Raw genomic sequence first — 13,145 nt, 5'->3', positions numbered from 1 at the left:
ATTCTGAAAAGTGACTCTTTGAAAATTTTGCATCACTGAAGACAAGCTGTTCTAAATGAAGCTTTGATGCTTCCTTTTCTTTGATGAGTTTGTCAGTGGTGGCTTGGGTAGGGGCACATTTATTTGAAAGATCCAATGCTGAGCTAGGGAACTTCCTACACTCAACACCAGCTGCTTTTCTGTCTTGGCGATTCATTTTAGCAGATTCACAAACAATGTAAAATAAGTTCTAGAGCAACACTGAAAGAACATTGCACCCACAGCTATATATATGTACTAATTAATACTGCACCACTTCTTTTTTCCCTTTTAAGATTCTAAGGGAAGCGGATCAAAGAAATGTAAAAACTCAAAAGAGTTTCTATCTTCTTTGGTTTCTATAACTCACATTTTATTTTGCATATTTCTCCCCGGCCATTCAATCTTGAAGGGTTTCCATAGCTGCTGGGCCAAATAGGTCATGCACCTGTGCAGAGCATGTGATAGGAATATTTTAGAGCTTCAGTCATAGAGCTAGCAGTCATTTTCCCATTCCCTGTTGCAAGGAGATTGAGTGGCATGCAGAATGTGCTGTATTATGCCAAGTGAATGTAAATAAAGCATAACAAGATCTAGCATGAAATAAAGTAAGCATTTTAAAACTATGATTTATAAACTAATGAGGTTGAATCAGTTAAAAGTTTTCACTGCCCTTAACACTGGTTTTGTTACATTTCTCAGGCAAACTGATATATTGTTCAGATCTGCCACCCCCTTTTTGAATTAGAACAAATAAATTGTCCATGATTCTGAAAATGAGATCTTTGGAAGTATGGGAATATATATTCTAGAGCAATTAGAAAGCCAAGCCCAGATTTTCATTTTATAGGATGATTTCTTCTGAACAGTGTGGATTGGTGTTCAGTATTGCTTTCTTCATTTACTGGGAATCCTCTGAGATCCTCCGTTACATTTCCTCTGTGCTGGAGGAACACTGGACATTTGCAACCAATCCTATGTATGCATGCATACGTGCGCGCGCACACGCACACACACACACACACACATCCCAGCATGAGTACTGAAGAGTTCAATTCACAAACCACTTTGCTGATGGTTCTCTCGCCCTGGAACCTGGAACTTCCTTGCCCAAGAGCTTATGCATTGGCCTACAAGGGCTACTAAGACCTGCTGGAGCAGTTGAATGAATTCCTTTCCAGATGCTGCAAACTGATTGCCTGGCCTGGGGAAACTGAGAACTCTAATCAGATAACGGCAAATTTGGAGCAGCTGCAGTTGCTCTCTGTCACTTGCATCTAGCGCTAACAGAATGTCTTAAAAACAAGGTTTAAAGTTTAATGTTTTAAGTTTCACAGCTACTCTTTTAAAGACCACCTGCATATTGTAAGGCATATTGCTGCTGACACTGTGATACTGATGTTACCTTTCAGTGACGGTTTCAAGGAACTCTGTTACTTATCACTAACAGCATTGTATACTGTGAAATGTGAGGCTCCACCTCTCCTATGAGTCTCATTCTCCATTTGTATTAGGAGGCAGCAGGATCAAGGACGTTGTCGCTGTTGATGACTGAGTACATTGTTGAAAGCACTGTTGGTTACATGTTAACAGAAGCAAAAGGTAACTTTCAAGGGTAGAAGCAAAGCTCTCTCTTACATGCCCTCTCTCTAGAAAACATAGCTGGCTTTCTTTGTTTTTGATTTCTCCCTGCTTCCCAAGTCAGGTCTCAATATAGCAGATGTGAGGTAGGTGTATTAAACTGAGAAATAGTAACTTGCCCAAGTCTGTACAGTAGAAATTTTGGGTGGGATTCAGTGTGGCTCTAAGGAATTGGTGCCATCAGTGCAAGCATTTCTGCTTTGTTAACAGAATAAACCTCCCTGTGGAGCAGATTTGGGGATGAGGGTGGGATAGGATGCAGAGGAAGAAAAGTCCCGGTGCACTAGTGGGAATCCCTTTGCACACTAAATTAGTGGAATACTGCCCATAGTGAGCAAGTGCTGCGCTGCTTACTGCTTGTCCAAGTTTGAATGTTCATGTGTATGAGGCATAGGAGAATCTCTACAGGAGTATGGGATACTTTCCATTTCATTTCTTAAAACCCCCTGGAGATGTCCCACTAAACTTTTTGCATTGTTCTGCCCACTTTGAGTGACAGACCTTGCCAGCTTTGTGTCATATGAGGTGAAGTGTCCGTTCCATTCAGATTTTCCATGGTGATATGTTGCAGTTGACGTAGCATGTGGCCAAAATCTGAGTTTCAGGCAATCAGGTTTGCAACACCTTCCAATAACTGTGAAGCATGATTATAGGTAATGAATGCTTTCCATAGACATAAACACTTAACTCTTTATTCGTGTTGGAAAATGTAATTTCCACACTGCTCTGTATGCAAATAATATATGTTAATAACATACGTTTAAGTCAGACTAGATGGAAGTTTACATTCTGTGTCATGAAGGTAGTGCATTGAATATATTTTTATATAAAATGTATAATGTTAATTTGTTAATAATCTAACACATAATCAATTGAAATAATACATTAAACTTCCACTCTTCCATTTTTTTTAAATCTTGGTGTGCTTGATTATAAAGTCAGTTGAGGGGGAAGGGAAGGGGGTTAATAGCCGCTGAGTTATTAGGGGTGATTTGACTACTGCTGTCAAAGAGAGCTGCCAGAAAGATTAATTCCAGATTCCCATAACAAGCCCGAGACAAACTGTTCTTGAATGAGACACTAGGGAGAGTTTTATCATGTCTAATTCATGCTCTGGTGTAGTTACACACTCACTAATCACAGCAGAACACAAAGAAGATTGCCATGAATTAGATCAAAACTAGAGGGCAGCTCATATAAAGGCTTGTGAGAGTGCTACGATTTACTCTGCCAAAGCATGCAGAGGGGTGTTCTTTAGAAATGTGCCATTCATCTTATATAAATATAAATTATCTTTCCTGGAGCATCAGTTCTTTGTTGGGCAATCTCCCACTAGATTATATAGTATATATATATATACTTCTCAAGAAAGAGTAGGACATTTCGTAGCCCTGACTGATGTTGTACTGAGAATGGCCTTCACTGTCCATGTTCTTGCATGATTGCAGTCCATAGACTCTGCCCTCCCAGTTGCTCAGTACTTTTGTAGTTGGTCATAGTATGTGTGAATTCAATCTAGAATGTGGAACATTTTGCATCACTAAAGTATTTTTCCACTTTATGGTGTAAATAAATTGATCTGTAGATCATCTCAGGAGTCTTTGCTATTGCTTTGAATAACATCAGGATCCTTAACATTTATACAGTACGTGGTTTTTGGTGTATAAAGCCCTGTAAAGCTTGGGACCAGGATACCTGAAAGATAATTTCACCCCTTTTATACTCAGCTAAACATTGTGCTCTGCAGGTGAGGGCCTCTCACAGATACCATCTTATCAGGAGGTCCATTCCGCACAGTGTAGGAATTGTGCCTTCAGGGTTGTGTCACCTACCCTTTGGAATGCCCTCCCTTTGAATATTAGACAGGCACCGCTTCTGTTGCCTTTTTGGCACCTACTGAAGATCTTTATCTTTCAATATGCTTTTAAATGTGAAGTCTTTCTTGAATTGTTTTTAGGATGATTTTAATGTGTGGTATCACTTGTTGTTTGCCACCTTCGGCTCCTTTGGGTGAAAGGGTGGGATTTATATTTAATAGGGGTGTGTGTGAAAATGTCTATACCTATTACAGCAAAGGGGGGTTTAGAGAAGGCTTTGCCGTTGGCTACCCCAGCCATATCAAGTGTGTAATAAAACACTTGCATTGCAGGGACATTGCAGGAAATGCTGCGTGTAAAATTGGGATAGCCAGTGTTGATGACCATCATATCTAAAACTTTGTTCCTTTTCAAACATAACTGTTATTTCTTTTGTTTGTCTGGAGAGTTGAGCTTAAAGTTGATTTAATTTAAATGGTGACTCTTGCCAGAGCATGCATAGGTTTTCTTTCCTGTCATTCACAGTGGCTACTCAGCAGGTTTTATCTTTACCTTTAACTACTTATTACCTCTGTTATATTAAAGCAGCTGGCTAAAAAGGATTAGAACAAATCCAGGGTGCATTTTTCCTCCATGCTGAAGTACCTGATACAATCTCTAATTGGATGAGAGCAGGGAAATTGTTGTAGGTGTTACTTCATAATATATTAGAGTAGCAGTTGAACCCATTCTGACACAATCAGCTTGTTTTGAAAGGAAAATGTCAGTAGCAATAATTGGTGACTCCTAGATGTACTGTATCGTCCTTCAACATTGCATAGAGTTGGGTAGGCTTCCACATGGTGCCTTGTTTCCAACAACAGCATCTAGAGTCCCACACGGTGTTGAAATGTTGTACAAAAAAAGCTGCCAAACAAAAGAACCAGTGGGGATATTAAGCGTTTTATGCGTGTGCAGTTTGTCAAATAGTTTTGATGTTTGAAAGCCAAAAGGTTTTCAGTGCGTTCTTTAAATTGTGGCATGCCTTGTTATAGTGGAGAGGCTGGCAGATTCCCATCTTTGTTTTGTAAGCCTCCGAAGTTAGTTGCATAATTATTATTACAAAAAATATAGCACTTGGGCTTCAGTACCACAAAGGAAGAACATAGAGCCTGGATTCAATCATCTGTTTTTAAGTTGTTCTAGAAAGGGTTGTCCAACACAAATATCCGTGTCCCATTTTTCCATGTGCTGGTAGCTATCAGGCTTGCTTTCTCTGTGTTGTGGACAGGCTTGCCTTTTAACACAGTCTGTAAGCTATCGTTAATTTGAAGCATGTTAGATTGCAGATGCTTTCACAAATTCTTTTGCAGCTGCACTACTACTGAATCCATTTCCAAATTAATGGAGCTGATCTTCAAAATCCTCCTTGAGTATCAAACTCTTTGCTCACTGTGGTAAAATTCAGAGCCTTTTTTTTCTGGGTGTCTCTGCCAACTAAGGCATGGTGGATGATGATCACCACCAGAGAGAGGTATTGTCTTATTTCATAGAACAATGTCTTTAAGGAGATTTGTTTGGCAACCTCATCAGTAACGCTTTGATGCCAGTTGTGTCTCCCATGCTTTAAAAAAGGATTTTTAACAGCAAGGTTTGATGCTGCTTTTATCTGTTAAATTGCATCTTTTCATCTTTTACATTACTGGTTATATTATTGATAGACTTGGTGTAAGATGCTGTATAAAATTTATTTAGAAGGCAGAGCACACATTAAATGACGCCTCCTCAGGCAGTCATAGAACAGTTTTTAAAAGGGTGCCACTAAAATTTGAAAGACCAAAGTCTGCCACTGTCCAGCCCCTTGGATACCTTTTAGCTGCTCTTGAGACTGTGGTGGCTGTGTGAACTATTTTGCAGAGGATAGACTTCTGTTTGAAGGGCTGTCCTGTCCATATTTGGCTGAAAGGGACAACGGGGATCTTGAAGTTGCACATTGACAGTTAGCAAACTGGATAGCAGACAAAGCAGGTACATGCTTACAGTCCTTCCCGATAGGGGGGAGATGCGTAATAATTTTATTCCATTGATTTCTAAATTATACACACACAGACACAAGTAAAAGCACATGCGGTGTGTTTTCTGTCTTTCGGTGGCCACCCAACTTGAGATGCATCCCAAACCTCATCAAACTGGATTGAATATTCCCCACACCCTAAAGCTTTTGCTGGAGATTTTCTTGCTTACCTAAATTGTTACATTGCTGCAACACAGTTTGCTATCTTACATTATATATATTTTAAAGTCGTTTCTGGATAAACTAAAAATGCAGTGTTCATTGTTAGGAAAGCCATAGTGAAACAACTTTAAAATGTATACAATCTAAGCCAACAAAATGTGTTGTAGGAATGTAGCAATTGCGAATGTTTTCTGAATAAAAAAATTCCTTCCAGTAGCACCTTAAAGACCAACTAAGTTAGTTCTTGGTATGAGCTTTCGTGTGCATGCACACTTCTTCAGATACACAGAATGTTTTTTGAACACACTTCAGTAGGATTGAGCTCCAACAGGTTTGTTATATAACCCACCCTTTTTTCTTTCCAACAGTTTTGAAGCAGGGGCTGTTAAGCTTCAGAAGCACAAAGGATGGGGGGGAGCCTAAAAAAAGAAGGTGAACGATTTGCACTTTATTAATTTAAATAGCTGTACTGAAAATTGTGCAGTCTTTTGTGAGGCATGCAGAAGTCCATTAATGTGAGGAGAATTTTTTGGAGAAAGGGGTGTTTTTCCCCACTAGCCCAATGTATTATATTGTTGAATAGTTCACATTTCATGTGAAATCATTTGATAGTAAGGAAAGCTCTAGCAAAAAGTCTTAGTTCATTGATACACTAAATTCATGTAATTAGAACTTTTTTTGCTTCTCTCTCACCCATGAATTCCCAGTGAAAATTGGTGGCGGCGGCTGCCCGCTGGGACTGGTAGGGTGGAATGCATGGAGGCCAATAGTAGGTAGAGCAACAGCCAACTAATGTTAATTTTGTCACCATCATCCTCCCTGCTGAAGGTAATATTGAGACTAAAGAGGAGGTAGCTGATAGCCATGGTCACAGTATATAAGGATGCAGGCAGGTGGTGGGGCTTATGGATAGCAAGCTGAGGTTGGTAGAGCAGTGCCCTGTTTGCCCTAATGGAACATCCATTGGTCATAATCTATTTTAAGTATAATATATAATCTCTACACATCGGTAAAACATCTCTTTGCCTCGTTCTAAGTAAAGGATTCTTAAACTGAAGTGGTACCTTTTTTAAATATACAATTTATTTTGGTGCCTTAAGCTGATCTACTTTCCTTCTGAAGCCATTTTATATACAACATTTCAAAATGTTTTATACTAAACTTACAAGCTATTAATTTTTATATCTTAAAAGAACTTTAATATAGCAATATATCATACAAACAAATGTTAGGCATATTGGAACCAAAGTCTCAAAAGTATCGCATGCTGGGAGTTTTTAAGCAGAATAAATTTGTGAATTTGCTGTTCAGTAGTATGCTTTCCAGGGCTGCAAGCATATGTGGTGGTATTGAGTTCCATGAGTGGAAATGACTTAAAACAAGGAGACTTCCACTTCCTGCACTGGCTCGTTCCCACCTACCATTCTACTTCAGAGGGTTGGAGGCACTCCAGACCAGATTATGTGTGTCAGTACAAAGTGGTTCTGCTGGGGAAGAAAGAAATGGGAACTATAAGAGTTAGACCTTTTTGTATTATGGATTCATTTTACGAAGGAGACAATGCACAGAAGCTAAGACTTCAATCCTGCGTATTTTTACTTGGATGTAAGTCCCATGGAGCTCGGTGAGGCTTACTCCCATGTCATTGTAGTTAGGATTGCAGCCTAACGATATCAGAGGCACATGATATTTAAACAAAGATTAACCCATTTTGTTTTATTTGACCCCAGTGAGTGCGTGCATACTTGTAATATTTGGTTTCTTACGAGAACTCTTTTGATACCTGTCAGTCATTTGGACATTATTTAAGTTTTGGATAAACATTCAGATATCTTAACCTCAGTAGAAAATCCATAAACATTCTATTTCTGTTATCAGGAGTCTGGAGCTAAGGTACAAAATCTGATGTAGACTAAATAATGTTTATTGGTCCTGTAGGGATTATTTCATAATCTTTTCATTCCATTGTTTTAGCCCAGAGTGAAACATTAAAAGTTCTTTTGAGAGTTTTTACTTTTCTCTGGACCTTGTAATTCTTAAGACAAATTATTCAGTAGTGACCTTTATGATAGTGTGATGATGGATTGTTTATAATTCTTCCTGTTAAAGCTGCTGAAAGATTTCAGCAAGTTCTCACTTTAGATAACTTTAGGTCTTTTATAAAACCTATTGTCTGATAGTCTCATAAATATGGGACATATTTATTAGTTCAAAGTAAGCCCATTTAGCAATAAGCCATTGGGATGTCTCACTCCCCCAGCTCTCTCTGGAATATCTCAACACTTTTTGTAGATATGTCCTGTTCCACTTCATTCATGATGTGTGTCCAAAATCTTCTATCTTTTCCAGTTGCTTTCGGCTCTCAATCAGTAAAAGGAGGCCATATAATTCACTGCCTGACAGAATTATACAGATTTTGTAAAAGTCAGGTTTTTAAAAATCTGAATACAGTGGACGCTCGGGTTGCGAACATGATCCGTGCGGGAGGCATGTTTGCAACCCGCAGTGCTGTATCTGCGCACACGTGGGTCGCGCTTCTGCGCAAAGCGTGATTTATTGTTTCTGCGCATGCTCGAGCGCCGAAACTTGGAAGTAACCCGTTCCAGTACTTCCGGGTTTGGTGTGGTGCGCAACCAGAAAACGCGCAACCTGAAGCATCTGTAACCCGAGGTATGACTGTAATAAAAGATTTGAATGTTAACATATAGTTAAGGCAACTTTTCTAACAAGAAGCCACCCTGAGCTTTGCTTTATTATTGATTATATTTGTATCCCACCTTCCGTTAAAAATTCCCAATGCAGCTAACAACAATAAAACCCACTATAAATATAACTAAGCAAATAAGCAATGTTCCAATAAAAATAAGATAAGAGCGTATAACAAAAGTTGCCAGTTTTGATCAGGCTAATTTAAAAATTGAGGAAAGTAAATAAGCATGTTAAATATATTCAAAGCCACACTGCTGGTCCTTTAAAATTAAGTCTAGAACGAGGCAACTTGTGTTCTTTGTTTTCAGAGCCAATAGGTCACAAAGCAATGGCATAGTTTTCTCTGAGGTCCATAACTTCATAGCAGGCAGAAGACTGGGGAAGACTGGGTTTCATTATATGTTCAGACTCTACCCCAAGCAGAATATAAAAGATCCTTGATATAAGATGAGTTTACAGCTCTCTGAAATGAAATGTAAATTATTTGGATTTGTAAGAAATTCATTTGGGGAATTTTGCATCAGATATATTGCATCAGAGTCATGCAATATATAAAACTGTGAAGGATAGGCTGAAATTGGGGTGGCGGATCCTAATATGCTTGCTAAGAATAGAATTTGTGTTGTGGGGGAATTTCCTTTTGGGGATGTTTACAGCTCATAGATGAGACCGCAAAAAAATTGAGACCTTATTGGAGGGAACTTCCTACCCCAGCAGGACAAAATGACCTAACAGATCTTTTCAAGCTCTTGTTTCAGTGTTTTCTATTAAGACTGTTTTTACACAAAGTTCACATGGCAGTCACTGATACTTTTTGTAAGCTTGTAAAAGCTTGTACAAAAACCAAGAATGTTTATATCTGTTATAGGCAATACACTTTAAAACAACTTTTAGAAGCCTGTTGTTTCATTTCTAGTGCACAGTTCAAATTCTTCAAATCAACGTGCTGCACATATAATAGCTGTTTTCCCTTCTTTTTCTTGGGTACAGCTTGTTAGGGTTCTCCGGAGAGCTAGTGAAAATTGAATAGTCCAGTGGTGTCTACCCTGCTAGAGAGAAAAGGAAATGAGAATTTCTACACTATCAGATTTCTCCCAAGAAGAGGTCAGTTTGGCAGAAACAGGATTAATAGCATCGTCTTCAAAACAATAGGGAATCTGTCTACCTTTCTTTCACGTTGCCGTTAGCATTTTGCCCTTTTATACAAAATACGTCTATACATGTTCTTAGAGAACATTAATGGTGCACAAGGATGAAAAATGCTCTATTGGGTTTCTAGTAGGCTATGTTTATGCTAATGCTACTAAGAATCACTACATCTTAAGAAGTTATCAGGGAAGCTGCTTAATCGGTTTTAGGTGTCTTCTCACTCACCAACCCCAGTACACCTACCATGATATTGGATTGTATCCAGCTATGCCACTCAGCTGATGAGAAGGTTTCTGTCACTAGTTTGGATCCATTTGGATCCAGGAGAAGTGTAGCCCTGTTAATTCTCCTGGACCTCTTGACACCTTTCAGTATAGCTACCGTGGTATGAAATTTAGAAATACAGCAGTTCTCCTCCTCCATGAAGACTGGGAGACTGCTGCTTGGTTCCATATCGTTTATGCTCCACATTTCCATTTGTCTCCCATGTGACTCAACATCCATGCAAAACTACTAATATCCAGAGATGCTATGAAGCATGCTGCACTTACCGGTACTTGGCTGTAGCTTTCTGTGTTTGTGATTGATCATGAATACATTGGCAAGATAAGATCAAACAAACCTAACAAAGTGGAGTTGTGGATGCACTTCTAAAGGATCAAGTTTGCAGTCTGGAAGTACTTGGATCCTGACCTCTGTTTGGAGAACAGAGTATTGTGGAACTGAAGGACTTTTTACCATTTGAGTGTTGTGAGCCATTCCTGGACAATGATAAGTTCCACACAGTTACCCATGCTCTGGTAACCTCCAGACCCGAGTTTGTGTGACTGTAGTATGTGTGCCCTCATAAGATTGAGGGCACAAGGAGAAGGGGACGACAGAGGACGAGATGGTTGGACAGTGTTATAGAAGCAACCAACATGAATTTGACGAAACTCCAGGAGGCAGTGGAAGACAGCAGTGGTCCATGGGGTAACGAAGAGTCGGACACGACTAAATGACTAAACAACAACAGTATGTGTGACTGAGGCAGCCTGGCTACCTTTGAAGGCTGCTTAAAAGTCTGTTAGCTCAAATTACAGCTGCTGGACTGTCATCTGGGATTGACCAATGAGAGCAGGTATTTTGCCCCCAAAGTTGATGGGCACTGCCATTTGAATGGTGTGCATGTGCCACATCTTGTGATCAGTTACTTAGCCCTCCCCCCACAATATTTTATTCAAGTTGGCACTTCTTCCTGTCTATCCTGGAAGAGGATTGGGCAGGCGAAACGGTCAAGCCTGGCACTTACCTGGGTCTTGTTGAGACTCTTACATGTACCATAAACATATCATTTAGCATTACGTGTGAACAAAGCCACTGAGTTAATTTTTTAAAATGCTATTTTATGCATAAAGTCACAGTGGTGCCTTCTTGTGCGGGAAAAAAAATGTTAAGATGATCCTCAGTTTTAAAATATTTAAATAATTATGTGGCTATGCTAATTGTGGTAGATGGATCCATTTAACATAGGAGTGCATCTAATGACCAAATCACTTTTGGACTGGATAGTTGGGTCATTGTTTCAGCTGCATGCATACAGACTCCCAGCAGATCACAGCTGACGATATGCCACATATGCACACTAAGCCGTGTGACTTACTGGAGGTGTGTGAAAAACTTTAGGCAGCACTCTGACTAGGAGAGAATGAAATCTAAAGGAGAAAATGTGCTAAATGACTTTTTGAAAGGCTTCCCAGCCCCCAGTATAAACTCTGAACTGGAAGCAACTTAACAGCTTTTTTTTTTTAGAGAGAGAGAGCTTGCCATTTAAGATATTCAAGATTTTAAAAACAAGAGCTAGAAAAATGACTAGGATGCGCCAGAAAACTAAAGCATGGGGGAATAAAGAGGAAGTCGGAATGCTGGCCCAGTTTAGCTATTAGGAGAGCCTATGGGCTTGCATGCTGCTGCCGCTGCTGCTGCTCGGTCTTCTTTCCCTCACCTATATAAATCCCCCCCTTCTCTGCTCTGGATAGCAGTAATTGATTGCACTGATTCAGACATAAAACTGAACCTTTCAAGTTCTCTATGCATGTAGGCATTCCCATGCAGACATCCATACGTAATGCATGAATGTCAGCAGCACGACCACTGGTGCATCGCCGTTCTGTACATAATTTCCCCTTTATGGGATGCATGCCTGAAGGGGGCTATCATCTTTGCTGTTTCTGATTCGACTCTTTTATTATTTTCATTCTGTGTGGTGCAGTCTAAACACAGTTTGTGAAAACAGAGTAGCAGAACTCACTTGCAAAGCACTCTCCTGGGGGTGGATAATGCCTATCTCTGTTTATGCAATGAAATCAGGGAGCAAGGGTCTGCTGTAGTACTTCGCTGCTGGGATTCCTTTGGTGTTCCCTTTCAAGGAAAAGGCTGAATTTAATAAACGTTTAGGCTGGCTCATTTTCTCCTCCTCTCTCTCTTTCTCTCTCATATGACGGCGCTGCCTTTGCCTTAATGCATTGCTGTTGATAATTTGGGGTTATTTTGTTTATGTAATGTTAGGGCTCCTCTTCTAAGCAGCTGGCTGGAAACTGAGATGAAGGCTGCCTTAATTCGCTTTTAATAAAAGATCAATGGGTTATTGTGGAAAAATAGAACACAGATGTACACTTTACCTGATAAAAGAATTAAATGTGTGTTTAACCTTTTCTGTTTGTTCTGTGCTACTGGTACTTGACCTTCTTTGTTTTTTTGAAACTATTATCTTTCCTTGGAGCTTTTACTTTTCATATTTGGCTTAGTCTGTGAAAACAAACTGTGCTGATGCGCCTTCATCTCAAATACTCACCAAATCCCTCAGATTTTCCAAAATATTTAAAAAGTAAATCTTCAGACTTAAGTTTCATTAAAACCTTTGGCCTTGCCTTGGAACAGAAGTCCAGAGATTGATTTTAGCACAGAAACCTGAACACATAGCAAGGCAGAGTGAGAATACTTCAATTAAGGAACCTTATGGCAGAGTTGCCAAGCATGCCTCCAGAAGTTTCCAATAAAAAATACAGCCATGCTTTACATTGACCTGAATTAATGTCATATGTAAGTGTTTTGCTTTCAGTGTATCTTTTACAAAAGGGAACTAGTGACAAGAGAATATGGTTGAATTTATTTTTGGGGTGGGGTTGGGTGCATTGCACCGCAGGAGCACAGCAGGGGAGAAGAGGGAAAACAAGGGAGCAGAGAAATGAGCACTTTATGCAGCCCTGGTTAAAATATACCTTCCTTACAAAACAAGGTTAGGCTAGTGTTATGGTGGGTATTAGGAACCTCTACACGGTCCCACATTCAGTACAGTGGTACCTCGGTTTACATATGCTTCAGGTTACATATACTTCAGGTTACAGACTCCGCTAACCCAGAAATATTACCTCGGGTTAAGAACTTTGCTTCAGGATGAGAACAGAAATCGTGCTTTGGCAGCACGAGGCCCCATTAGCAAAAGTGGTGCTTCGGGTTAAGAACAGTTTCAGGTTAAGAACAAACCTCCGGAATGAATTAAGTTCTTAACCTGAGGTACCACTCTACTGTACAACCCAAACTACAGATTTGTTGAG

General features: G+C 39.7%; 1 protein-coding gene across 10 annotated transcripts in view; it reads left to right on the top strand.

Annotated features, from left to right (window-relative positions):
- The window catches only part of ATE1 (arginyltransferase 1), a 73,051-nt gene that overhangs the window by 44,310 nt on the left and 15,596 nt on the right, over window positions 1-13,145 (top strand). Inside the window, exon 12 of one of the 10 annotated variants that reach the window (XR_014219879.1) lies at window positions 9,391-9,504. The exons of the other annotated variants lie outside the window; for them this stretch is intronic. The gene's annotated coding sequence lies outside the window, so the exon portion shown is untranslated. The remainder of the gene's footprint in view (window positions 1-9,390; window positions 9,505-13,145) is intronic. 10 annotated transcript variants of the gene reach the window in all.

The sequence above is a fragment of the Podarcis vaucheri genome (assembly GCF_965113315.1).
Source record: "Podarcis vaucheri genome assembly, chromosome: 5".
Taxonomy (NCBI): Eukaryota; Metazoa; Chordata; class Lepidosauria; order Squamata; family Lacertidae; genus Podarcis; species Podarcis vaucheri.
The sequence above is the reverse complement of the archived record's forward strand: the minus strand, read 5'-3'. Positions and strand labels throughout refer to the sequence as shown.